This window comes from Ovis canadensis, chromosome 11 (assembly GCF_042477335.2).
Source record: "Ovis canadensis isolate MfBH-ARS-UI-01 breed Bighorn chromosome 11, ARS-UI_OviCan_v2, whole genome shotgun sequence".
NCBI classification, from domain to species: Eukaryota; Metazoa; Chordata; class Mammalia; order Artiodactyla; family Bovidae; genus Ovis; species Ovis canadensis.
The window spans coordinates 3,584,239-3,611,708 of record NC_091255.1 but is presented as its reverse complement, the minus strand read 5'-3'; positions in this window follow the sequence as shown (position 1 = coordinate 3,611,708).

Sequence of the window (27,470 nt, the reverse complement as noted above, 5' to 3'; positions counted from 1 at the left end):
GGGTGTCAAGGACCCTTTGGAAGTTCCAGTGGTTAGACGTGATTAGCCACGAGAGCCTCAGCGGAAATGGGCCTCATCTCGCCTGGATTGCAAAACCTCCTGGATTTTCTCGAGTTGCGGCAGGTGCTCTCGACTTACGACGGGGACCTCAGGGAACCGCTCTGGTGGCCTCAGGAAAGGCCAGTCCCCATGCGAGTTCCTCGGGGGCCTCTCGGGATTCCTCTCCCGTCCATGCCGGGGCCTAAGACCGTGTGTGGAGTCGGGGCCGGAACCTGAGGATTCCTCTCCAGTGCTGACATGGATCTTGGTGTACTTCTGGAGTCTCCCCAGGGGAGTCAGTCCTCGTCTCGAATGCGGGCATGCACTTGCGCTTTCCTCCAGAGCGGTAGCAGCAGTGTCACGCAGTCTGCCGCGTGGATCAAATGATCTATGGTTTTCCCTCGAGTCTTTCCCACGAGGCTTTCCACGAGGCTTTCCCACAGGGCTGTCCCACGTGCACACGTGGTGAGAGTCGATCCTCGGCTTGAACGTCAAGGCAGTGCAGGGAAAACAGGTTCCTCTGGAATGGACTGACACATCTGGGGGACTCTTGGAATGGTGGCACGACCCTGGAGTTCCTCTCGCCTTTCCTGTGGAGAGCGCCTCCTCTTGAGATGCGACGGGAACGCCGGGAATTCTTTCCCTACGAAACAGGCAAAGGATCCCTCATCTCGAGCTAGGAGGCGGAAATGGGGCTCCCCTGGATGTTTGCGGGACCCCACGTGCTTCCTCTCGAGCGGAGACGGGTATGTCGGGGAACTTCTTGAGTTGCAGCAAGGGTGTGAAGGACCCTTTGGAAGTTCCAGTGGTTAGACGTGATTAGCCTCGAGAAGCCTCAGCGGAAATGGGCCTCATCTCGCCTGGAGGGCAAAACCTCCTGGATTTTCTCGAGTTGCGGCATGTGCTCTCGACTTACGACGGGGACCTCAGGGACCCGCTCTGGTGGCCTCAGGAAAGGCCAGTCCCCATGCGAGTTCCTCGGGGGCCTCTCGGGATTCCTCTCCCGTCGATGCCGGGGCCTAAGACCTTGTGTGGAGTCGGGGCCGGAACCTGAGGATTCCTCTCCAGTGCTGACATGGATCTTGGGGTACTTCTGGAGTCTCCCCAGGGGAGTCAGTCCTCGTCTCGAATGCGGGCATGCACTTGCGCTTTCCTCCAGAGCGGTAGCAGCAGTGTCACGCAGTCCGCCGCGTGGATCAAAGGATCTATGGTTTTCCCTCGAGTCTTTCCCACGAGGCTTTCCCACGAGGCTTTCCCACAGGGCTGTCCCACGTGCACACGTGTTGGGAGTCGATCCTCGGCTTGAACGTCAAGGCAGTGCAGGGAAAACAGGTTCCTCTGGAATGGACTGACACATCTGGGGCACTCTTGGAATGGTGGCACGACCCTGGAGTTCCTCTCGCCTTTCCTGTGGAGAGCGCCTCCTCTTGAGATGCGACGGGAACGCCGGGAATTCTTTCCCTACGAAACAGGGAAAGGATCCCTCATCTCCAGATAGGAGGCGGAAATGGGGCTCCCCTGGATGTTTGCGGGACCCCACGTGCTTCCTCTCGAGTGGAGACGGGTATGTCGGGGAACTTCTTGAGTTGCAGCAAGGGTGTGAAGGACCCTTTGGAAGTTCCAGTGGTTAGACGTGATTAGCCTCGAGAAGCCTCAGCGGAAATGGGCCTCATCTCGCCTGGAGGGCAAAACCTCCTGGATTTTCTCGAGTTGCGCCAGGTGCTCTCGACTTACGACGGGGACCTCAGGGACCCGCTCTGGTGGCCTCAGGAAAGGCCATTCCCTTGCGAGTTCCTCGGGGGCCTCTCGGGATTCCTCTCCCGTCGATGCCGGGGCCTAAGACCTTCTGTGGAGTCGGGGCCGGAACCTGAGGATTCCTCTCCAGTGCTGACATGGATCTTGGGGTACTTCTGGAGTCTCCCCAGGGGAGTCAGTCCTCGTCTCGAATGCGGGCATGCACTTGCGCTTTCCTCCAGAGCGGTAGCAGCAGTGTCACGCAGTCCGCCGCGTGGATCAAAGGATCTATGGTTTTCCCTCGAGTCTTTCCCACGAGGCTTTCCCACGAGGCTTTCCCACAGGGCTGTCCCACGTGCACACGTGTTGGGAGTCGATCCTCGGCTTGAACGTCAAGGCAGTGCAGGGAAAACAGGTTCCTCTGGAATGGACTGACACATCTGGGGGACTCTTGGAATGGTGGCACGACCCTGGAGTTCCTCTCGCCTTTCCTGTGGAGAGCGCCTCCTCTTGAGATGCGACGGGAACGCCAGGAATTCTTTCCCTACGAAACAGGGAAAGGATCCCTCATCTCGAGATAGGAGGCAGAAACGGGGCTCCCCTGGATGTGTGCGGGACCCCACGTGCTTCCTCTCGAGTGGAGACGGGTATGTCGGGGAACTTCTTGAGTTGCAGCAAGGGTGTGAAGGACCCTTTGGAAGTTCCAGTGGTTAGACGTGATTAGCCTCGAGAAGCCTCAGCGGAAATGGGCCTCATCTCGCCTGGAGGGCAAAACCTCCTGGATTTTCTCGAGTTGCGGCAGGTGCTCTCGACTTACGACGGGGACCTCAGGGACCCGCTCTGGTGACCTCAGGAAAGGCCAGTCCCCATGCGAGTTCCTCGGGGGCCTCTCGGGATTCCTTTCCCGTCGATGCCGGGGCCTAAGACCTTGTGTGGAGTCGGGGCCTGGACCTGAGGATTCCTCTCTAGTGCTGACATGGATCTTGGGGTACTTCTGGAGTCTCCCCAGGGGAGTCAGTCCTCGTCTCGAATGCGGGCATGCACTTGCGCTTTCCTCCAGAGCGGTAGCAGCAGTGTCTCGCAGTCCGCCGCGTGGATCAAAGGATCTATGGTTTTCCCTCGAGTCTTTCCCCCGAGGCTTTGCCACGAGGCTTTCCACAGGGCTGTCCCACGTGCACACGTGGTGGGACTCGATTCTCGGCTTGAACGTCAAGGCAGTGCAGGGAAAACAGGTTCCTCTGGAATGGACTGACACATCTGGGGGACTCTTGGAATGGTGGCACGACCCTGGAGTTCCTCTCGCCTTTCCTGTGGAGAGCGCCTCCTCTTGAGATGCGACGGGAACGCCGGGAATTCTTTCCCTACGAAACAGGGAAAGGATCCCTCATCTCGAGCTAGGAGGCGAAACGGGGCTCCCCTGGATGTGTGCGGGACCCCACGTGCTTCCTCTCGAGTGGAGACGGGTATGTCGGGGAACTTCTTGAGTTGCAGCAAGGGTGTGAAGGACCCTTTGGAAGTTCCAGTGGTTAGACGTGATTAGCCTCGAGAAGCCTCAGCGGAAATGGGCCTCATCTCGCCTGGAGGGCAAAACCTCCTGGATTTTCTCGAGTTGCGGCAGGTGCTCTCGACTTACGACGGGGACCTCAGGGACCCGCTCTGGTGGCCTCAGGAAAGGCCAGTCCCCATGCGAGTTCCTCGGGGGCCTCTCGGGATTCCTCTCCCGTCGATGCCGGGGCCTAAGACCTTGTGTGGAGTCGGGGCCGGGACCTGAGGATTCCTCTCCAGTGCTGACATGGATCTTGGGGTACTTCTGGAGTCTCCCCAGGGGAGTCAGTCCTCGTCTCGAATGCGGGCATGCACTTGCGCTTTCCTCCAGAGCGGTAGCAGCAGTGTCACGCAGTCCGCCGCGTGGATCAAAGGATCTATGGTTTTCCCTCGAGTCTTTCCCACAAGGCTTTCCCACGAGGCTTTCCCACAGGGCTGTCCCACGTGCACACGTGGTGGGAGTCGATCCTCGGCTTGAACGTCAAGGCAGTGCAGGGAAAACAGGTTCCTCTGGAATGGACTGACACATCTGGGGGTCTCTTGGAATGGTGCCACGACCCTGGAGTTCCTCTCGCCTTTCCGGTGGAGAGCGCCTCCTCTTGAGATGCGACGGGAACGCCGGGAATTCTTTCCCTACGAAACAGGGAAAGGATCCCTCATCTCGAGCTAGGAGGCGGAAACGGGGTTCCCCTGGATGTGTGCGGGACCCCACGTGCTTCCTCTCGAGTGGAGACGGGTATGTCGGGGAACTTCTTGAGTTGCAGTAAGGGTGTGAAGGACCCTTTGGAAGTTCCAGTGGTTAGACGTGATTAGCCTCGAGAAGCCTCAGCGGAAATGGGCCTCATCTCGCCTGGAGGGCAAAACCTCCTGGATTTTCTCGAGTTGCGGCAGGTGCTCTCGACTTACGACGGGGACCTCAGGGACCCGCTCTGGTGGCCTCAGGAAAGGCCAGTCCCCATGCGAGTTCCTCGGGGGCCTCTCGGGATTCCTCTCCCGTCGATGCCGGGGCCTAAGACCTTGTGTGGAGTCGGGGCCGGAACCTGAGGATTCCTCTCCAGTGCTGACATGGATCTTGGGGTACTTCTGGAGTCTCCCCAGGGGAGTCAGTCCTCGTCTCGAATGCGGGCATGCACTTGCGCTTTCCTCCAGAGCGGTAGCAGCAGTGTCACGCAGTCCGCCGCGTGGATCAAAGGATCTATGGTTTTCCCTCGAGTCTTTCCCACGAGGCTTTCCCACGAGGCTTTCCCACGAGGCTTTCCCACAGGGCTATCCCACGTGCACACGTGGTGGGAGTGGATCCTCGGCTTGAACGTCAAGGCAGTGCAGGGAAAACAGGTTCCTCTGAAATGGACTGACACATCTGGGGGACTCTTGGAATGGTGGCACGACCCTGGAGTTCCTCTCGCCTTTCCTGTGGAGGGCGCCTCCTCTTGAGATGCGACGGGAACGCCGGGAATTCTTTCCCTACGAAACAGGGAAAGGATCCCTCATCTCGAGCTAGGAGGCGGAAACGGGGCTCCCCTGGAAGTGTGCGGGACCCCACGTGCTTCCTCTCGAGTGGAGACGGGTATGTCGGGGAACTTCTTGAGTTGCAGCAAGGGTGTGAAGGACCCTTTGGAAGTTCCAGTGGTTAGACGTGATTAGCCTCGAGAAGCCTCAGCGGAAAAGGGCCTCATCTCGCCTGGAGGGCAAAACCTCCTGGATTTTCTCGAGTTGCCGCAGGTGCTCTCGAATTACGACGGGGACCTCAGGGACCCGCTCTGGTGGCCTCAGGAAAGGCCAGTCCCCATGCGAGTTCCTCCGGGGCCTCTCGGGATTCCTCTCCCGTCGATGCCGGGGCCTAAGACCTTGTGTGGAGTCGGGGCCGGAACCTGAGGATTCCTCTCCAGTGCTGACATGGATCTTGGGGTACTCCTGGAGTCTACCCAGGGGAGTCAGTCCTCGTCTCGAATGCGGGCATGCACTTGCGCTTTCCTCCAGAGCGGTAGCAGCAGTGTCACGCAGTCCGCCGCGTGGATCAAAGGATCTATGGTTTTCCCTCGAGTCTTTCCCACGAAGCTTTCCCACGAGGCTTTCCCACAGGGCTGTCCCACGTGCACACGTGGTGGGAGTGGATCCTCGGCTTGAACGTCAAGGCAGTGCAGGGAAAAAAGGTTCCTCTGGAATGGACTGACACATCTGGGGGACTCTTGGAATGGTGGCACGACCCTGGAGTTCCTCTCGCCTTTCCTGTGGAGAGCGCCTCCTCTTGAGATGCGACGGGAACGCCGGGAATTCTTTCCCTACGAAACAGGGAAAGGATCCCTCATCTCGAGCTAGGAGGCGGAAACGGGGCTCCCCTGGATGTGTGCGGGACCCCACGTGCTTCCTCTCGAGTGGAGACGGGTATGTCGGGGAACTTCTTGAGTTGCAGCAAGGGTGTGAAGGACCCTTTGGAAGTTCCAGTGGTTAGACGTGATTAGCCTCGAGAAGCCTCAGCGGAAATGGGCCTCATCTCGCCTGGAGGGCAAAACCTCCTGGATTTTCTCGAGTTGCGCCAGGTGCTCTCGACTTACGACGGGGACCTCAGGGACCCGCTCTGGTGGCCTCAGGAAAGGCCAGTCCCCATGCGAGTTCCTCGGGGGCCTCTCGGGATTCCTCTCCCGTCGATGCCGGGGCCTAAGACCTTGTGTGGAGTCGGGGCCGGAACCTGAGGATTCCTCTCCAGTGCTGACATGGATCTTGGGGTACTTCTGGAGTCTCCCCAGGGGAGTCAGTCCTCGTCTCGAATGCGGGCATGCACTTGCGCTTTCCTCCAGAGCGGTAGCAGCAGTGTCACGCAGTCCGCCGCGTGGATCAAAGGATCTATGGTTTTCCCTCGAGTCTTTCCCACGAGGCTTTCCCACGAGGCTTTCCCACAGGGCTGTCCCACGTGCACACGTGGTGGGAGTCGATCCTCGGCTTGAACGTCAAGGCAGTGCAGGGAAAACAGGTTCCTCTGGAATGGACTGACACATCTGGGGGACTCTTGGAATGGTGGCACGACCCTGGAGTTCCTCTCGCCTTTCCTGTGGAGAGCGCCTCCTCTTGAGATGCGACGGGAACGCCGGGAATTCTTTCCCTATGAAACAGGGAAAGGATCCCTCATCTCGAGCTAGGAGGCGGAAACGGGGCTCCCCTGGATGTGTGCGGGACCCCACGTGCTTCCTCTCGAGTGGAGACGGGTATGTCGCGGAACTGCTTCAGTTGCAGCAAGGGTGTGAAGGACCCTTTGGAAGTTCCAGTGGTTAGACGTGATTAGCCTCGAGAAGCCTCAGCGGAAATGGGCCTCATCTCGCCTGGAGGGCAAAACCTCCTGGATTTTCTCGAGTTGCGGCAGGTGCTCTCGACTTACGACGGGGACCTCAGGGACCCGCTCTGGTGGCCTCAGGAAAGGCCAGTCCCCATGCGAGTTCCTCGGGGGCCTCTCGGCATTCCTCTCCCGTCGATGCCGGCGCCTAAGACCTTGTGTGGAGTCGGGGCCGGAACGTGAGGATTCCTCTCCAGTGCTGACATGGATCTTGGGGTACTTCTGGAGTCTCCCCAGGGGAGTCAGTCCTCATCTCGAATGCGGGCATGCAGTTGCGCTTTCCTCCAGAGCGGTAGCAGCAGTGTCACGCAGTCCGCCGCGTGGATCAAAGGATCTATGGTTTTCCCTCGAGTCTTTCCCAAGAGGCTTTCCCACGAGGCTTTCCCACAGGGCTGTCCCACGTGCACACGTGGTGGGAGTCGATCCTCGGCTTGAACGTCAAGGCAGTGCAGGGAAAACAGGTTCCTCTGGAATGGACTGACACATCTGGGGGACTCTTGGAATGGTGGCACGACCCTGGAGTTCCTCTCGCCTTTCCTGTGGAGAGCGCCTCCTCTTGAGATGCGACGGGAACGCCGGGAATTCTTTCCCTACGAAACAGGGAAAGGATCCCTCATCTCGAGCTAGGAGGCGGAAACGGGGCTCCCCTGGATGTGTGCGGGACCCCACGTGCTTCCTCTCGAGTGGAGACGGGTATGTCGGGGAACTTCTTGAGTTGCAGCAAGGGTGTGAAGGACCCTTTGGAAGTTCCAGTGGTTAGACGTGATTAGCCTCGAGAAGCCTCAGCGGAAATGGGCCTCATCTCGCCTGGAGGGCAAAACCTCCTGGATTTTCTCGAGTTGCGGCAGGTGCTCTCGACTTACGACGGGGACCTCAGGGACCCGCTCTGGTGGCCTCAGGAAAGGCCAGTCCCCATGCGAGTTCCTAGGGGGCCTCTCGGCATTCCTCTCCCGTCGATGCCGGGGCCTAAGACCTTGTGTGGAGTCGGGGCCGGAACGTGAGGATTCCTCTCCAGTGCTGACATGGATCTTGGGGTACTTCTGGAGTCTCCCCAGGGGAGTCAGTCCTCGTCTCGAATGCGGGCATGCACTTGCGCTTTCCTCCAGAGCGGTAGCAGCAGTGTCACGCAGTCCGCCGCGTGGATCAAAGGATCTATGGTTTTCCCTCGAGTCTTTCCCACGAGGCTTTCCCACGAGGCTTTCCCACAGGGCTGTCCCACGTGCACACGTGGTGGGAGTCGATCCTCGGCTTGAACGTCAAGGCAGTGCAGGGAAAACAGGTTCCTCTGGAATGGACTGACACATCTGGGGGACTCTTGGAATGGTGGCACGACCCTGGAGTTCCTCTCGCCTTTCCTGTGGAGAGCGCCTCCTCTTGAGATGCGACGGGAACGCCGGGAATTCTTTCCCTACGAAAAAGGGAAAGGATCCCTCATCTCGAGCTAGGAGGCGGAAACGGGGCTCCCCTGGATGTGTGCGGGACCCCACGTGCTTCCTCTCGAGTGGAGACGGGTATGTCGGGGAACTTCTTGAGTTGCAGCAAGGGTGTGAAGGACCCTTTGGAAGTTCCAGTGGTTAGACGTGATTAGCCTCGAGAAGCCTCAGCGGAAATGGGCCTCATCTCGCCTGGAGGGCAAAACCTCCTGGATTTTCTCGAGTTGTGGCAGGTGCTCTCGACTTACGACGGGGACCTCAGGGACCCGCTCTGGTGGCCTCAGGAAAGGCCAGTCCCCATGCGAGTTCCTCGGGGGCCTCTCGGGATTCCTCTCCCGTCGATGCCGGGGCCTAAGACCTTGTGTGGAGTCGGGGCCGGAACCTGAGGATTCCTCTCCAGTGCTGACATGGATCTTGGGGTACTTCTGGAGTCTCCCCAGGGGAGTCAGTCCTCGTCTCGAATGCGGGCATGCACTTGCGCTTTCCTCCAGAGCGGTAGCAGCAGTGTCACGCAGTCCGCCGCGTGGATCAAAGGATCTATGGTTTTCCCTCGAGTCTTTCCCACGAGGCTTTCCCACGAGGCTTTCCCACAGGGCTGTCCCACGTGCACACGTGGTGGGAGTCGATCCTCGGCTTGAACGTCAAGGCAGTGCAGGGAAAACAGGTTCCTCTGGAATGGACTGACACATCTGGGGGACTCTTGGAATGGTGGCACGACCCTGGAGTTCCTCTCGCCTTTCCTGTGGAGAGCGCCTCCTCTTGAGATGCGACGGGAACGCCGGGAATTCTTTCCCTACGAAACAGGGAAAGGATCCCTCATCTCGAGCTAGGAGGCGGAAACGGGGCTCCCCTGGATGTGTGCGGGACCCCACGTGCTTCCTCTCGAGTGGAGACGGGTATGTCGCGGAACTGCTTCAGTTGCAGCAAGGGTGTGAAGGACCCTTTGGAAGTTCCAGTGGTTAGACGTGATTAGCCTCGAGAAGCCTCAGCGGAAATGGGCCTCATCTCGCCTGGAGGGCAAAACCTCCTGGATTTTCTCGAGTTGCGGCAGGTGCTCTCGACTTACGACGGGGACCTCAGGGACCCGCTCTGGTGGCCTCAGGAAAGGCCAGTCCCCATGCGAGTTCCTCGGGGGCCTCTCGGCATTCCTCTCCCGTCGATGCCGGCGCCTAAGACCTTGTGTGGAGTCGGGGCCGGAACGTGAGGATTCCTCTCCAGTGCTGACATGGATCTTGGGGTACTTCTGGAGTCTCCCCAGGGGAGTCAGTCCTCATCTCGAATGCGGGCATGCAGTTGCGCTTTCCTCCAGAGCGGTAGCAGCAGTGTCACGCAGTCCGCCGCGTGGATCAAAGGATCTATGGTTTTCCCTCGAGTCTTTCCCAAGAGGCTTTCCCACGAGGCTTTCCCACAGGGCTGTCCCACGTGCACACGTGGTGGGAGTCGATCCTCGGCTTGAACGTCAAGGCAGTGCAGGGAAAACAGGTTCCTCTGGAATGGACTGACACATCTGGGGGACTCTTGGAATGGTGGCACGACCCTGGAGTTCCTCTCGCCTTTCCTGTGGAGAGCGCCTCCTCTTGAGATGCGACGGGAACGCCGGGAATTCTTTCCCTACGAAACAGGGAAAGGATCCCTCATCTCGAGCTAGGAGGCGGAAACGGGGCTCCCCTGGATGTGTGCCGGACCCCACGTGCTTCCTCTCGAGTGGAGACGGGTATGTCGGGGAACTTCTTGAGTTGCAGCAAGGGTGTGAAGGACCCTTTGGAAGTTCCAGTGGTTAGACGTGATTAGCCTCGAGAAGCCTCAGCGGAAATGGGCCTCATCTCGCCTGGAGGGCAAAACCTCCTGGATTTTCTCGAGTTGCGGCAGGTGCTCTCGACTTACGACGGGGACCTCAGGGACCCGCTCTGGTGGCCTCAGGAAAGGCCAGTCCCCATGCGAGTTCCTCGGGGGCCTCTCGGCATTCCTCTCCCGTCGATGCCGGGGCCTAAGACCTTCTGTGGAGTCGGGGCCGGAACCTGAGGATTCCTCTCCAGTGCTGACATGGATCTTGGGGTACTTCTGGAGTCTCCCCAGGGGAGTCAGTCCTCGTCTCGAATGCGGGCATGCACTTGCGCTTTCCTCCAGAGCGGTAGCAGCAGTGTCACGCAGTCCGCCGCGTGGATCAAAGGATCTATGGTTTTCCCTCGAGTCTTTCCCACGAGGCTTTCCCACGAGGCTTTCCCACAGGGCTGTCCCACGTGCACACGTGGTGGGAGTCGATCCTCGGCTTGAACGTCAAGGCAGTGCAGGGAAAACAGGTTCCTCTGGAATGGATTGACACATCTGGGGGTCTCTTGGAATGGTGGCACGACCCTGGAGTTCCTCTCGCCTTTCCTGTGGAGAGCACCACCTCTTGAGATGCGACGGGAACGCCGGGAATTCTTTCCCTACGAAACAGGGAAAGGATCCCTCATCTCGAGCTAGGAGGCGGAAACGGGGCTGCCCTGGATGTGTGCGGGACCCCACGTGCTTCCTCTCGAGTGGAGACGGGTATGTCGCGGAACTGCTTCAGTTGCAGCAAGGGTGTGAAGGACCCTTTGGAAGTTCCAGTGGTTAGACGTGATTAGCCTCGAGAAGCCTCAGCGGAAATGGGCCTCATCTCGCCTGGAGGGCAAAACCTCCTGGATTTTCTCGAGTTGCGGCAGGTGCTCTCGACTTACGACGGGGACCTCAGGGACCCGCTCTGGTGGCCTCAGGAAAGGCCAGTCCCCATGCGAGTTCCTCGGGGGCCTCTCGGTATTCCTCTCCCGTCGATGCCGGGGACTAAGACCTTGTGTGGAGTCGGGGCCGGAACCTGAGGATTCCTCTCCAGTGCTGACATGGATCTTGGGGTACTTCTGGAGTCTCCCCAGGGGAGTCAGTCCTCGTCTCGAATGCGGGCATGCACTTGCGCTTTTCTCCAGAGCTTTAGCAGCAGTGTCACGCAGTCCGTCGCGTGGATCAAAGGATCTATGGTTTTCCCTCGAGTCTTTCCCACGAGGCTTTCCCACGAGGCTTTCCCACAGGGCTGTCCCACGTGCACACGTGGTGGGAGTCGATCCTCGGCTTGAACGTCAAGGCAGTGCAGGGAAAACAGGTTCCTCTGGAATGGACTGACACATCTGGGGGACTCTTGGAATGGTGGCACGACCCTGGAGTTCCTCTCGCCTTTCCTGTGGAGAGCGCCTCCTCTTGAGATGCGACGGGAACGCCGGGAATTCTTTCCCTACGAAAAAGGGAAAGGATCCCTCATCTCGAGCTAGGAGGCGGAAACGGGGCTCCCCTGGATGTGTGCGGGACCCCACGTGCTTCCTCTCGAGTGGAGACGGGTATGTCGGGGAACTTCTTGAGTTGCAGCAAGGGTGTGAAGGACCCTTTGGAAGTTCCAGTGGTTAGACGTGATTAGCCTCGAGAAGCCTCAGCGGAAATGGGCCTCATCTCGCCTGGAGGGCAAAACCTCCTGGATTTTCTCGAGTTGCGGCAGGTGCTCTCGACTTATGACGCGGACCTCAGGGACCCGCTCTGGTGGCCTCAGGAAAGGCCAGTCCCCATGCGAGTTCCTCGGGGGCCTCTCGGGATTCCTCTCCCGTCGATGCCGGGGCCTAAGACCTTCTGTGGAGTCGGGGCCGGAACCTGAGGATTCCTCTCCAGTGCTGACATGGATCTTGGGGTACTTCTGGAGTCTCCCCAGGGGAGTCAGTCCTCGTCTCGAATGCGGGCATGCACTTGCGCTTTCCTCGAGAGCGGTAGCTGCAGTGTCACGCAGTCCGCCGCGTGGATCAAAGGATCTATGGTTTTCCCTCGAGTCTTTCCCACGAGGCTTTCCCACGAGGCTTTCCCACAGGGCTGTCCCACGTGCACACGTGGTGGGAGTCGATCCTCGGCTTGAACGTCAAGGCAGTGCAGGGAAAACAGGTTCCTCTGGAATGGACTGACACATCTGGGGGACTCTTGGAATGGTGGCACGACCCTGGAGTTCCTCTCGCCTTTCCTGTGGAGAGCGCCTCCTCTTGAGATGCGACGGGAACGCCGGGAATTCTTTCCCTACGAAACAGGGAAAGGATCCCTCATCTCGAGCTAGGAGGCGGAAACGGGGCTCCCCTGGATGTGTGCGGGACCCCACGTGCTTCCTCTCGAGTGGAGACGGGTATGTCGGGGAACTTCTTGAGTTGCAGCAAGGGTGTGAAGGACCCTTTGGAAGTTCCAGTGGTTAGACGTGATTAGCCTCGAGAAGCCTCAGCGGAAATGGGCCTCATCTCGCCTGGAGTGCAAAACCTCCTGGATTTTCTCGAGTTGCGGCAGGTGCTCTCGACTTACGACGGGGACCTCAGGGCCCCGCTCTGGTGGCCTCAGGAAAGGCCAGTCCCCATGCGAGTTCCTCGGGCGCCTCTCGGGATTCCTCTCCCGTCGATGCCGGGGCCTAAGACCTTGTGTGGAGTCGGGGCCGGTACCTGAGGATTCCTCTCCAGTGCTGACATGGATCTTGGGGTACTTCTGGAGTCTCCCCAGGGGAGTCAGTCCTCGTCTCGAATGCGGGCATGCACTTGCGCTTTCCTCCAGAGCGGTAGCAGCAGTGTCACGCAGTCCGCCGCGTGGATCAAAGGATCTATGGTTTTCCCTCGAGTCTTTCCCACGAGGCTTTCCCACGAGGCTTTCCCACGAGGCTTTCCCACAGGGCTGTCCCACGTGCACACGTGGTGGGAGTGGATCCTCGGCTTGAACGTCAAGGCAGTGCAGGGAAAACAGGTTCCTCTGAAATGGACTGACACATCTGGGGGACTCTTGGAATGGTGGCACGACCCTGGAGTTCCTCTCGCCTTTCCTGTGGAGGGCGCCTCCTCTTGAGATGCGACGGGAACGCCGGGAATTCTTTCCCTACGAAACAGGGAAAGGATCCCTCATCTCGAGCTAGGAGGCGGAAACGGGGCTCCCCTGGAAGTGTGCGGGACCCCACGTGCTTCCTCTCGAGTGGAGACGGGTATGTCGGGGAACTTCTTGAGTTGCAGCAAGGGTGTGAAGGACCCTTTGGAAGTTCCAGTGGTTAGACGTGATTAGCCTCGAGAAGCCTCAGCGGAAATGGGCCTCATCTCGCCTGGAGGGCAAAACCTCCTGGATTTTCTCGAGTTGCCGCAGGTGCTCTCGAATTACGACGGGGACCTCAGGGACCCGCTCTGGTGGCCTCAGGAAAGGCCAGTCCCCATGCGAGTTCCTCGGGGGCCTCTCGGGATTCCTCTCCCGTCGATGCCGGGGCCTAAGACCTTGTGTGAAGTCGGGGCCGGAACCTGAGGATTCCTCTCCAGTGCTGACATGGATCTTGGGGTACTCCTGGAGTCTCCCCAGGGGAGTCAGTCCTCGTCTCGAATGCGGGCATGCACTTGCGCTTTCCTCCAGAGCGGTAGCAGCAGTGTCACGCAGTCCGCCGCGTGGATCAAAGGATCTATGGTTTTCCCTCGAGTCTTTCCCACGAAGCTTTCCCACGAGGCTTTCCCACAGGGCTGTCCCACGTGCACACGTGGTGGGAGTCGATCCTCGGCTTGAACGTCAAGGCAGTGCAGGGAAAAAAGGTTCCTCTGGAATGGACTGACACATCTGGGGGACTCATGGAATGGTGGCACGACCCTGGAGTTCCTCTCGCCTTTCCTGTGGAGAGCGCCTCCTCTTGAGATGCGACGGGAACGCCGGGAATTCTTTCCCTACGAAACAGGGAAAGGATCCCTCATCTCGAGCTAGGAGGCGGAAACGGGGCTCCCCTGGATGTGTGCGGGACCCCACGTGCATCCTCTCGAGTGGAGACGGGTATGTCGGGGAACTTCTTGAGTTGCAGCAAGGGTGTGAAGGACCCTTTGGAAGTTCCAGTGGTTAGACGTGATTAGCCTCGAGAAGCCTCAGCGGAAATGGGCCTCATCTCGCCTGGAGGGCAAAACCTCCTGGATTTTCTCGAGTTGCGCCAGGTGGTCTCGACTAACGACGGGGACCTCAGGGACCCGCTCTGGTGGCCTCAGGAAAGGCCAGTCCCCATGCGAGTTCCTCGGGGGCCTCTCGGGATTCCTCTCCCTTCGATGCCGGGGCCTAAGACCTTGTGTGGAGTCGGGGCCGGAACCTGAGGATTCCTCTCCAGTGCTGACATGGATCTTGGGGTACTTCTGGAGTCTCCCCAGGGGAGTCAGTCCTCGTCTCGAATGCGGGCATGCACTTGCGCTTTCCTCCAGAGCGGTAGCAGCAGTGTCACGCAGTCCGCCGCGTGGATCAAAGGATCTATGGTTTTCCCTCGAGTCTTTCCCACGAGGCTTTCCCACGAGGCTTTCCCACAGGGCTGTCCCACGTGCATACGTGGTGGGAGTGGATCCTCGGCTTGAACGTCAAGGCAGTGCAGGGAAAACAGGTTCCTCTGGAATGGACTGACACATCTGGGGGACTCTTGGAATGGTGGCACGACCCTGGAGTTCCTCTCGCCTTTCCTGTGGAGAGCGCCTCCTCTTGAGATGCGACGGGAACGCCGGGAATTCTTTCCCTACGAAACAGGGAAAGGATCCCTCATCTCGAGCTAGGAGGCGGAAACGGGGCTCCCCTGGATGTGTGCGGGACCCCACGTGCTTCCTCTCGAGTGGAGACAGGTATGTCGCGGAACTGCTTGAGTTGCAGCAAGGGTGTGAAGGACCCTTTGGAAGTTCCAGTGGTTAGATGTGATTGGCCTCGAGAAGCCTCAGCGGAAATGGGCCTCATCTCGCCTGGAGGGCAAAACCTCCTGGATTTTCTCGAGTTGCGGCAGGTGCTCTCGACTTACGACGGGGACCTCAGGGACCCGCTCTGGTGGCCTCAGGAAAGGCCAGTCCCCATGCGAGTTCCTCGGGAGCCTCTCGGGATTCCTCTCCCGTCGATGCCGGGGCCTAAGACCTTGTGTGGAGTCGGGGCCGGTACCTGAGGATTCCTCTCCAGTGCTGACATGGATCTTGGGGTACTTCTGGAGTCTCCCCAGGGGAGTCAGTCCTCGTCTCGAATGCGGGCATGCACTTGCGCTTTCCTCCAGAGCGGTAGCAGCAGTGTCACGCAGTCCACCGCGTGGATCAAAGGATCTATGGTTTTCCCTCGAGTCTTTCCCACGAGGCTTTCCCACGAGGCTTTACCACGAGGCTTTCCCACAGGGCTGTCCCACGTGCACACGTGGTGGGAGTGGATCCTCGGCTTGAACGTCAAGGCAGTGCAGGGAAAACAGGTTCCTCTGAAATGGACTGACACATCTGGGGGACTCTTGGAATGGTGGCACGACCCTGGAGTTCCTCTCGCCTTTCCTGTGGAGGGCGCCTCCTCTTGAGATGCGACGGGAACGCCGGGAATTCTTTCCCTACGAAACAGGGAAAGGATCCCTCATCTCGAGCTAGGAGGCGGAAACGGGGCTCCCCTGGAAGTGTGCGGGACCCCACGTGCTTCCTCTCGAGTGGAGACGGGTATGTCGGGGAACTTCTTGAGTTGCAGCAAGGGTGTGAAGGACCCTTTGGAAGTTCCAGTGGTTAGACGTGATTAGCCTCGAGAAGCCTCAGCGGAAATGGGCCTCATCTCGCCTGGAGGGCAAAACCTCCTGGATTTTCTCGAGTTGCCGCAGGTGCTCTCGAATTACGACGGGGACCTCAGGGACCCGCTCTGGTGGCCTCAGGAAAGGCCAGTCCCCATGCGAGTTCCTCGGGGGCCTCTCGGGATTCCTCTCCCGTCGATGCCGGGGCCTAAGACCTTGTGTGGAGTCGGGGCCGGAACCTGAGGATTCCTCTCCAGTGCTGACATGGATCTTGGGGTACTCCTGGAGTCTCCCCAGGGGAGTCAGTCCTCGTCTCGAATGCGGGCATGCACTTGCGCTTTCCTCCAGAGCGGTAGCAGCAGTGTCACGCAGTCCGCCGCGTGGATCAAAGGATCTATGGTTTTCCCTCGAGTCTTTCCCACGAGGCTTTCCCACGAGGCTTTCCCACAGGGCTGTCCCACGTGCATACGTGGTGGGAGTGGATCCTCGGCTTGAACGTCAAGGCAGTGCAGGGAAAACAGGTTCCTCTGGAATGGACTGACACATCTGGGGGACTCTTGGAATGGTGGCACGACCCTGGAGTTCCTCTCGCCTTTCCTGTGGAGAGCGCCTCCTCTTGAGATGCGACGGGAACGCCGGGAATTCTTTCCCTACGAAACAGGGAAAGGATCCCTCATCTCGAGCTAGGAGGCGGAAACGGGGCTCCCCTGGATGTGTGCGGGACCCCACGTGCTTCCTCTCGAGTGGAGACGGGTATGTCCGGGAACTTCTTGTGTTGCAGCAAGGGTGTGAAGGACCCTTTGGAAGTTCCAGTGGTTAGACGTGATTAGCCTCGAGAAGCCTCAGCGGAAATGGGCCTCATCTCGCCTGGAGGGCAAAACCTCCTGGATTTTCTCGAGTTGCGGCAGGTGCTCTCGACTTACGACTGGGACCTCAGGGACCCGCTGTGGTGGCCTCAGGAAAGGCCAGTCCCCAGGCCAGTTCCTCGGGGGCCTCTCGGGATTCCTCTCCTGTCCATGCCGGGGCCTAAGACCTTGTGTGGAGTCGGGGCCGGAACCTGAGGATTCCTCTCCAGTGCTGACATGGATCTTGGGGTACTCCTGGAGTCTCCCCAGGGGAGTCAGTCCTCGTCTCGAATGCGGGCATGCACTTGCGCTTCCCTCCAGAGCGGTAGCAGCAGTGTCACGCAGTCCGCCGCGTGGATCAAAGGATCTATGGTTTTCCCTCGAGTCTTTCCCACGAGGCTTTCCCACGAGGCTTTCCCACAGGGCTGTCCCACGTGCACACGTGGTGGGAGTGGATCCTCGGCTTGAACGTCAAGGCAGTGCAGGGAAAACAGGTTCCTCTGGAATGGACTGACACATCTGGGGGTCTCTTGGAATGGTGCCACGACCCTGGAGTTCCTCTCGCCTTTCCTGTGGAGAGCGCCTCCTCTTGAGATGCGACGGGAACGCCGGGAATTCTTTCCCTACGAAACAGGGAAAGGATCACTCATCTCGAGCTAGGAGGCGGAAACGGGGCTCCCCTGGATGTGTGCGGGACCCCACGTGCTTCCTCTCGAGTGGAGACAGGTATGTCGCGGAACTGCTTGAGTTGCAGCAAGGGTGTGAAGGACCCTTTGGAAGTTCCAGTGGTTAGATGTGATTGGCCTCGAGAAGCCTCAGCGGAAATGGGACTCATCTCGCCTGGAGGGCAAAACCTCCTGGATTTTCTCGAGTGCGGCAGGTGCTCTCGACTTACGACGGGGACCTCAGGGACCTGCTCTGGTGGCCTCAGGAAAGGCCAGTCCCCATGCGAGTTCCTCGGGGGCCTCTCGGCATTCCTCTCCCGTCGATGCCGTGGCCTAAGACCTTGTGTGGAGTCGGGGCCGGAACCTGAGGATTCCTCTCCAGTGCTGACATGGATCTTGGGGTACTTCTGGAGTCTCCCCAGGGGAGTCAGTCCTCGTCTCGAATGCGGGCATGCACTTGCGCTTTCCTCCAGAACGGTAGCAGCAGTGTCACGCAGTCCGCCACGTGGATCAAAGGATCTATGGTTTTCCCTCGAGTCTTTCCCACGAGGCTTTCCCACGAGGCTTTCCCACAGGGCTGTCCCACGTGCACACGTGGTGGGAGTGGATCCTCGGCTTGAACGTCAAGGCAGTGCAGGGAAAACAGGTTCCTCTGAAATGGACTGACACATCTGGGGGACTCTTGGAATGGTGGCACGACCCTGGAGTTCCTCTCGCCTTTCCTGTGGAGGGCGCCTCCTCTTGAGATGCGACGGGAACGCCGGGAATTCTTTCCCTACGAAACAGGGAAAGGATCCCTCATCTCGAGCTAGGAGGCGGAAACGGGGCTCCCCTGGATGTGTGCGGGACCCCACGTGCTTCCTCTCGAGTGGAGACGGGTATGTCGGGGAACTTCTTGAGTTGCAGCAAGGGTGTGAAGGACCCTTTGGAAGTTCCAGTGGTTAGACGTGATTAGCCTCGAGAAGCCTCAGCGGAAATGGGCCTCATCTCGCCTGGAGGGCAAAACGTCCTGGATTTTCTCGAGTTGCCGCAGGTGCTCTCGACTTACGACGGGGACCTCAGGGACCCGCTCTGGTGGCCTCAGGAAACGCCAGTCCCCATGCGAGTTCCTCGGGGGCCTCTCGGGATTCCTCTCCCGTCGATGCCGGGGCCTAAGACCTTGTGTGGAGTCGGGGCCGGAACCTGAGGATTCCTCTCCAGTGCTGACATGGATCTTGGGGTACTCCTGGAGTCTCCCTAGGGGAGTCAGTCCTCGTCTCGAATGCGGGCATGCACTTGCGCTTTCCTCCAGAGCGGTAGCAGCAGTGTCTCGCAGTCCGCCGCGTGGATCAAAGGATCTATGGTTTTCCCTCGAGTCTTTCCCACGAGGCTTTCCCTCGAGGCTTTCCCACAGGGCTGTCCCACGTGCACACGTGGTGGGAGTCGATCCTCGGCTTGAACGTCAAGGCAGTGCAGGGGAAACAGGTTCCTCTGGAATGGACTGACACATCTGGGGGACTCTTGGAATGTTGGCACGACCCTGGAGTTCCTCTCGCCTTTCCTGTGGAGAGCGCCTCCTGTTGAGATGCGACGGGAACGCCGGGAATTCTTTCCCTACGAAACAGGGAAAGGATCCCTCATCTCGAGCTAGGAGGCGGAAACGGGGCTCCCCTGGATGTGTGCGGGACCCCACGTGCTTCCTCTCGAGTGGAGACGGGTATGTCGGGGAACTTCTTGAGTTGCAGCAAGGGTGTGAAGGACCCTTTGGAAGTTCCAGTGGTTAGACGTGATTAGCCTCGAGAAGCCTCAGCGGAAATGGGCCTCATCTCCCCTGGAGGGCAAAACCTCCTGGATTTTCTCGAGTTGCGGCAGGTGCTCTCGACTTACGACGGGGACCTCAGGGACCCGCTCTGGTGGCCTCAGGAAAGGCCAGTCCCCATGCGAGTTCCTCGGGGGCCTCTCGGGATACCTCTCCCGTCGATGCCGGGGCCTAAGACCTTGTGTGGAGTCGGGGCCGGAACCTGAGGATTCCTCTCCAGTGCTGACATGGATCTTAGGGTACTTCTGGAGTCTCCCCAGGGGAGTCAGTCCTCGTCTCGAATGCGGGCATGCATTTGCGCTTTCCTCCAGAGCGGTAGCAGCAGTGTCACGCAGTCCGCCGCGTGGATCAAAGGATCTATGGTTTTCCCTCGAGTCTTTCCCACGAGGCTTTCCCACGAGGCTTTCCCACAGGGCTGTCCCACGTGCACACGTGGTGGGAGTCGATCCTCGGCTTGAACGTCAAGGCAGTGCAGGGAAAACAGGTTCCTCTGGAATGGACTGACACATCTGGGGGACTCTTGGAATGGTGGCACGACCCTGGAGTTCCTCTCGCCTTTCCTGTGGAGAGCGCCTCCTCTTGAGATGCGACGGGAACGCCGGGAATTCTTTCCCTACGAAACAGGGAAAGGATCCCTCATCTCGAGCTAGGAGGCGGAAACGTGGCTCCCCTGGATGTGTGCGGGACCCCACGTGCTTCCTCTCAAGTGGAGACGGGTATGTCGGGGAACTTCTTGAGTTGCAGCAAGGGTGTGAAGGACCCTTTGGAAGTTCCAGTGGTTAGACGTGATTAGCCTCGAGAAGCCTCAGCGGAAATGGGCCTCATCTCGCCTGGAGGGCAAAACCTCCTGGATTTTCTCGAGTTGCGGCAGGTGCTCTCGACTTACGACGGGGACCTCAGGGACCCGCTCTGGTGGCCTCAGGAAAGGCCAGTCCCCAGGCCAGTTCCTCGGGGGCCTCTCGGGATTCCTCTCCTGTCCATGCCGGGGCCTAAGACCTTGTGTGGAGTCGGGGCCGGAACCTGAGGATTCCTCTCCAGTGCTGACATGGATCTTGGGGTACTCCTGGAGTCTCCCCAGGGGAGTCAGTCCTCGTCTCGAATGCGGGCATGCACTTGCGCTTCCCTCCAGAGCGGTAGCAGCAGTGTCACGCAGTCCGCCGCGTGGATCAAAGGATCTATGATTTTCCCTCGAGTCTTTCCCACGAGGCTTTCCCACGAGGCTTTCCCACAGGGCTGTCCCACGTGCACACGTGGTGGGAGTGGATCCTCGGCTTGAACGTCAAGGCAGTGCAGGGAAAACAGGTTCCTCTGGAATGGACTGACACATCTGGGGGTCTCTTGGAATGGTGCCACGACCCTGGAGTTCCTCTCGCCTTTCCTGTGGAGAGCGCCTCCTCTTGAGATGCGACGGGAACGCCGGGAATTCTTTCCCTACGAAACAGGGAAAGGATCACTCATCTCGAGCTAGGAGGCGGAAACGGGGCTCCCCTGGATGTGTGCGGGACCCCACGTGCTTCCTCTCGAGTGGAGACAGGTATGTCGCGGAACTGCTTGAGTTGCAGCAAGGGTGTGAAGGACCCTTTGGAAGTTCCAGTGGTTAGATGTGATTGGCCTCGAGAAGCCTCAGCGGAAATGGGCCTCATCTCCCCTGGAGGGCAAAACCTCCTGGATTTTCTCGAGTGCGGCAGGTGCTCTCGACTTACGACGGGGACCTCAGGGACCTGCTCTGGTGGCCTCAGGAAAGGCCAGTCCCCATGCGAGTTCCTCGGGGGCCTCTCGGCATTCCTCTCCCGTCGATGCCGGGGCCTAAGACCTTGTGTGGAGTCGGGGCCGGAACCTGAGGATTCCTCTCCAGTGCTGACATGGATCTTGGGGTACTTCTGGAGTCTCCCCAGGGGAGTCAGTCCTCGTCTCGAATGCGGGCATGCACATGCGCTTTCCTCCAGAGCGGTAGCAGCAGTGTCACGCAGTCCGCCGCGTGGATCAAAGGATCTATGGTTTTTCCTCGAGTCTTTCCCACGAGGCTTTCCCACAGGGCTGTCCCACGTGCACACGTGGTGGGAGTCGATCCTCGGCTTGAACGTCAAGGCAGTGCAGGGAAAACAGGTTCCTCTGGAATGGACTGACACATCTGGGGGACTCTTGGAATGGTGGCACGACCCTGGAGTTCCTCTCGCCTTTCCTGTGGAGAGCGCGTCCACTTGAGATGCGACGGGAACGCCGGGAATTCTTTCCCTACGAAACAGGGAAAGGATCCCTCATCTCGAGCTAGGAGGCGGAAAAGGGGCTCCCCTGGATGTGTGCGGGACCCCACGTGCTTCCTCTCGAGTGGAGACGGGTATGTCGGGGAACTTCTTGAGTTGCAGCAAGGATGTGAAGGACCCTTTGGAAGTTCCAGTGGTTAGACGTGATTAGCCTCGAGAAGCCTCAGCGGAAATGGGCCTCATCTCGCCTGGAGGGCAAAACCTCCTGGATTTTCTCGAGTTGCGGCAGGTGCTCTCGACTTACGACGGGGACCTCAGGGACCCGCTCTGGTGGCCTCAGGAAAGGCCAGTCCCCATGCGAGTTCCTCGGGGGCCTCTCGGGATTCCTCTCCCGTCGATGCCGGGGCCTAAGACCTTGTGTGGAGTAGGGGCCGGAACCTGAGGATTCCTCTCCAGTGCTGACATGGATCTTGGGGTACTTCTGGAGTCTCCCCAGGGGAGTCAGTCCTCGTCTCGAATGCGGGCATGCACTTGCGCTTTCCTCCAGAACGGTAGCAGCAGTGTCACGCAGTCCGCCGCGTGGATCAAAGGATCTATGGTTTTCCCTCGAGTCTTTCCCACGAGGCTTTCCCACGAGGCTTTCCCACAGGGCTGTCCCACGTGCACACGTGGTGGGAGTGGATCCTCGGCTTGAACGTCAAGGCAGTGCAGGGAAAACAGGTTCCTCTGAAATGGACTGACACATCTGGGGGACTCTTGGAATGGTGGCACGACCCTGGAGTTCCTCTCGCCTTTCCTGTGGAGGGCGCCTCCTCTTGAGATGCGACGGGAACGCCGGGAATTCTTTCCCTACGAAACAGGGAAAGGATCCCTCATCTCGAGCTAGGAGGCGGAAACGGGGCTCCCCTGGATGTGTGCGGGACCCCACGTGCTTCCTCTCGAGTGGAGACGGGTATGTCGGGGAACTTCTTGAGTTGCAGCAAGGGTGTGAAGGACCCTTTGGAAGTTCCAGTGGTTAGACGTGATTAGCCTCGAGAAGCCTCAGCGGAAATGGGCCTCATCTCGCCTGGAGGGCAAAACCTCCTGGATTTTCTCGAGTTGCGGCAGGTGCTCTCGACTTACGACGGGGACCTCAGGGACCCGCTCTGGTGGCCTCAGGAAAGGCCAGTCCCCATGCGAGTTCCTAGGGGGCCTCTCGGGATACCTCTCCCGTCGATGCCGGGGCCTAAGACCTTGTGTGGAGTCGGGGCCGGAACCTGAGGATTCCTCTCCAGTGCTGACATGGATCTTAGGGTACTTCTGGAGTCTCCCCAGGGGAGTCAGTCCTCGTCTCGAATGCGGGCATGCACTTGCGCTTTCCTCCAGAGCGGTAGCAGCAGTGTCACGCAGTCCGCCGCGTGGATCAAAGGATCTATGGTTTTCCCTCGAGTCTTTCCCACGAGGCTTTCCCACGAGGCTTTCCCACAGGGCTGTCCCACGTGCACACGTGGTGGGAGTCGATCCTCGGCTTGAACGTCAAGGCAGTGCAGGGAAAACAGGTTCCTCTGGAATGGACTGACACATCTGGGGGACTCTTGGAATGGTGGCACGACCCTGGAGTTCCTCTCGCCTTTCCTGTGGAGAGCGCCTCCTCTTGAGATGCGACGGGAACGCCGGGAATTCTTTCCCTACGAAACAGGGAAAGGATCCCTCATCTCGAGCTAGGAGGCGGAAACGTGGCTCCCCTGGATGTGTGCGGGACCCCACGTGCTTCCTCTCAAGTGGAGACGGGTATGTCGGGGAACTTCTTGAGTTGCAGCAAGGGTGTGAAGGACCCTTTGGAAGTTCCAGTGGTTAGACGTGATTAGCCTCGAGAAGCCTCAGCGGAAATGGGCCTCATCTCGCCTGGAGGGCAAAACCTCCTGGATTTTCTCGAGTTGCGGCAGGTGCTCTCGACTTACGACGGGGACCTCAGGGACCCGCTCTGGTGGCCTCAGGAAAGGCCAGTCCCCATGCGAGTTCCTCGGGGGCCTCTCGGGATTCCTCTCCCGTCGATGCCGGGGCCTAAGACCTTGTGTGGAGTCGGGGCCGGAACCTGAGGATTCCTCTCCAATGCTGACATGGATCTTGGGGTACTCCTGGAGTCTCCCCAGGGGAGTCAGTCCTCGTCTCGAATGCGGGCATGCACTTGCGCTTCCCTCCAGAGCAGTAGCAGCAGTGTCACGCAGTCCGCCGCGTGGATCAAAGGATCTATGGTTTTCCCTCGAGTCTTTCCCACGAGGCTTTCCCACGAGGCTTTCCCACAGGGCTGTCCCACGTGCACACGTGGTGGGAGTGGATCCTCGGCTTGAACGTCAAGGCAGTGCAGGGAAAACAGGTTCCTCTGGAATGGACTGACACATCTGGGGGTCTCTTGGAATGGTGCCACGACCCTGGAGTTCCTCTCGCCTTTCCTGTGGAGAGCGCCTCCTCTTGAGATGCGACGGGAACGCCGGGAATTCTTTCCCTACGAAACAGGGAAAGGATCACTCATCTCGAGCTAGGAGGCGGAAACGGGGCTCCCCTGGATGTGTGCGGGACCCCACGTGCTTCCTCTCGAGTGGAGACAGGTATGTCGCGGAACTGCTTGAGTTGCAGCAAGGGTGTGAAGGACCCTTTGGAAGTTCCAGTGGTTAGATGTGATTGGCCTCGAGAAGCCTCAGCGGAAATGGGCCTCATCTCGCCTGGAGGGCAAAACCTCCTGGATTTTCTCGAGTGCGGCAGGTGCTCTCGACTTACGACGGGGACCTCAGGGACCTGCTCTGGTGGCCTCAGGAAAGGCCAGTCCCCATGCGAGTTCCTCGGGGGCCTCTCGGCATTCCTCTCCCGTCGATCCCGGGGCCTAAGACCTTGTGTGGAGTCGGGGCCGGAACCTGAGGATTCCTCTCCAGTGCTGACATGGATCTTGGGGTACTTCTGGAGTCTCCCCAGGGGAGTCAGTCCTCGTCTCGAATGCGGGCATGCACTTGCGCTTTCCTCCAGAGCGGTAGCAGCAGTGTCACGCAGTCCGCCGCGTGGATCAAAGGATCTATGGTTTTCCCTCGAGTCTTTCCCACCAGGCTTTCCCACGAGGCTTTCCCACAGGGCTGTCCCACGTGCACACGTGGTGGGAGTCGATCCTCGGCTTGAACGTCAAGGCAGTGCAGGGAAAACAGGTTCCTCTGGAATGGACTGACACATCTGGGGGACTCTTGGAATGGTGGCACGACCCTGGAGTTCCTCTCGCCTTTCCTGTGGAGAGCGCCTCCTCTTGAGATGCGACGGGAACGCCGGGAATTCTTTCCCTACGAAACAGGGAAAGGATCCCTCATCTCGAGCTAGGAGGCGGAAACGGGGCTCCCCTGGATGTGTGCGGGACCCCACGTGCTTCCTCTCGAGTGGAGACGGGTATGTCGGGGAACTTCTTGAGTTGCAGGAAGGGTGTGAAGGACCCTTTGGAAGTTCCAGTGGTTAGACGTGATTAGCCTCGAGAAGCCTCAGCGGAAATGGGCCTCATCTCGCCTGGAGGGCAAAACCTCCTGGATTTTCTCGAGTTGCGGCAGGTGCTCTCGACTTACGACGGGGACCTCAGGGACCCGCTCTGGTGGCCTCAGGAAAGGCCAGTCCCCATGCGAGTTCCTCGGGGGCCTCTCGGGATTCCTCTCCCGTCGATGCCGGGGCCTAAGACCTTGTGTGGAGTCGGGGCCGGAACCTGAGGATTCCTCTCCAGTGCTGACATGGATCTTGGGGTACTTCTGGAGTCTCCCCAGGGGAGTCAGTCCTCGTCTCGAATGCGGGCATGCACTTGCGCTTTCCTCCAGAGCGGTAGCAGCAGTGTCTCGCAGTCCGCCGCGTGGATCAAAGGATCTATGATTTTCCCTCGAGTCTTTCCCACGAGGCTTTCCCACGAGGCTTTCCCACAGGGCTGTCCCACGTGCACACGTGGTGGGAGTCGATCCTCGGCTTGAACGTCAAGGCAGTGCAGGGAAAACAGGTTCCTCTGGAATGGACTGACATATCTGGGGGACTCTTGGAATGGTGGCACGACCCTGGAGTTCCTCTCGCCTTTCCTGTGGAGAGCGCCTCCTCTTGAGATGCGACGGGAACGCCGGGAATTCTTTCCCTACGAAACAGGGAAAGGATCCCTCATCTCGAGCTAGGAGGCGGAAACGGGGCTCCCCTGGATGTGTGCGGGACCCCACGTGCTTCCTCTCGAGTGGAGACGGGTATGTCGGGGAACTTCTTGAGTTGCAGCAAGGTTGTGAAGCACCCTTTGGAAGATCCAGTGGTTAGACGTGATTATCCTCGAGAAGCCTCAGCGGAAATGGGCCTCATCTCGCCTGGAGGGCAAAACCTCCTGGATTTTCTCGAGTTGCGGCAGGTGCTCTCGACTTAGGACGGGGACCTCAGGGACCCGCTCTGGAGGCCTCAGGAAAGGCCAGTCCCATGCGAGTTCCTCGGGGGCTTCTCGGGATTCCTCTCCCGTCGATGCCGGGGCATAAGACCTTGTGTGGACTCGGGGCCGGAACCTGAGGATTCCTCTCGAGTGCTGACATGGATCTTGGGGTACTTCTGGAGTCTCCCCAGGGGAGTCAGTCCTCGTCTCGAATGCGGGCATGCACTTGCGCTTTCCTCCAGAGCGGTAGCAGCAGTGTCACGCAGTCCGCCGCGTGGATCAAAGGATCTATGGTTTTCCCTCGAGTCTTTCCCACGAGGCTTTCCCACGAGGCTTTCCCACAGGGCTGTCCCATGTGCACACGTGGTGGGAGTGGATCCTCGGCTTGAACGTCAAGGCAGTGCAGGGAAAACAGGTTCCTCTGGAATGGACTGACACATCTGGGGGACTCTTGGAATGGTGGCACGACCCTGGAGTTCCTCTCGCCTTTCCTGTGGAGAGCGCCTCCTCTTGAGATGCGACGGGAACGCCGGGAATTCTTTCCCTACGAAACAGGGAAAGGATCCCTCATCTCGAGCTAGGAGGCGGAAACGGGGCTCCTCTGGATGTGTGCGGGACCCCACGTGCTTCCTCTCGAGTGGAGACGGGTAGGTCGGGGAACTTCTTGAGTTGCAGCAAGGGTGTGAAGGACCCTTTGGAAGTTTCAGTGGTTAGACGTGATTAGCCTCGAGAAGCCTCAGCGGAAATGGGCCTCATCTCGCCTGGAGGGCAAAACCTCCTGGATTTTCTCGAGTTGCGGCAGGTGCTCTCGACTTACGACGGGGACCTCAGGGACCCGCTCTGGTGGCCTCAGGAAAGGCCAGTCCCCATGCGAGTTCCTCGGGGGCCTCTCGGGATTCCTATCCCGTCGATGCCGGGGCCTAAGACCTTGTGTGGAGTCGGGGCCGGAACCTGAGGATTCCTCTCCAGTGCTGACATGGATCTTGGGGTACTTCTGGAGTCTCCCCAGGGGAGTCAGTCCTCGTCTCGAATGCGGGCATGCACTTGCGCTTTCCTCCAGAGCGGTAGCAGCAGTGTCACGCAGTCCGCCGCGTGGATCAAAGGATCTATGGTTTTCCCTCGAGTCTTTCCCCCGAGGCTTTCCCACGAGGCTTTCCCACAGGGCTGTCCCACGTGCACACGTGGTGGGAGTGGATCCTCGGCTTGAACGTCAAGGCAGTGCAGGGAAAACAGGTTCCTCTGGAATGGACTGACACATCTGGGGGACTCTTGGAATGGTGGCACGACCCTGGAGTTCCTCTCGCCTTTCCTGTGGAGAGCGCCTCCTCTTGAGATGCGACGGGAACGCCGGGAATTCTTTCCCTACGAAACAGGGAAAGGATCCCTCATCTCGAGCTAGGAGGCGGAAACGGGGCTCCCCTGGATGTGTGCGGGACCCCACGTGCTTCCTCTCGAGTGGAGACGGGTATGTCGGGGAACTTCTTGAGTTGCAGCAAGGGTGTGAAGGACCCTTTGGAAGTTCCAGTGGTTAGACGTGATTAGCCTCGAGAAGCCTCAGCGGAAATGGGCCTCATCTCGCCTGGAGGGCAAAACCTCCTGGATTTTCTCGAGTTGCGGCAGGTGCTCTCGACTTACGACGGGGACCTCAGGGACCCGCTCTGGTGGCCTCAGGAAAGGCCAGTCCCCATGCGAGTTCCTCGGGGGCCTCTTGGGATTCCTCTCCCGTCGATGCCGGGGCCTAAGACCTTGTGTGGAGTCGGGGCCGGAACCTGAGGATTCCTCTCCAGTGCTGACATGGATCTTGGGGTACTTCTGGAGTCTCCCCAGGGGAGTCAGTCCTCGTCTCGAATGCGGGCATGCACTTGCGCTTTCCTCCAGAGCGGTAGCAGCAGTGTCACGCAGTCCGCCGCGTGGATCAAAGGATCTATGGTTTTCCCTCGAGTCTTTCCCACGAG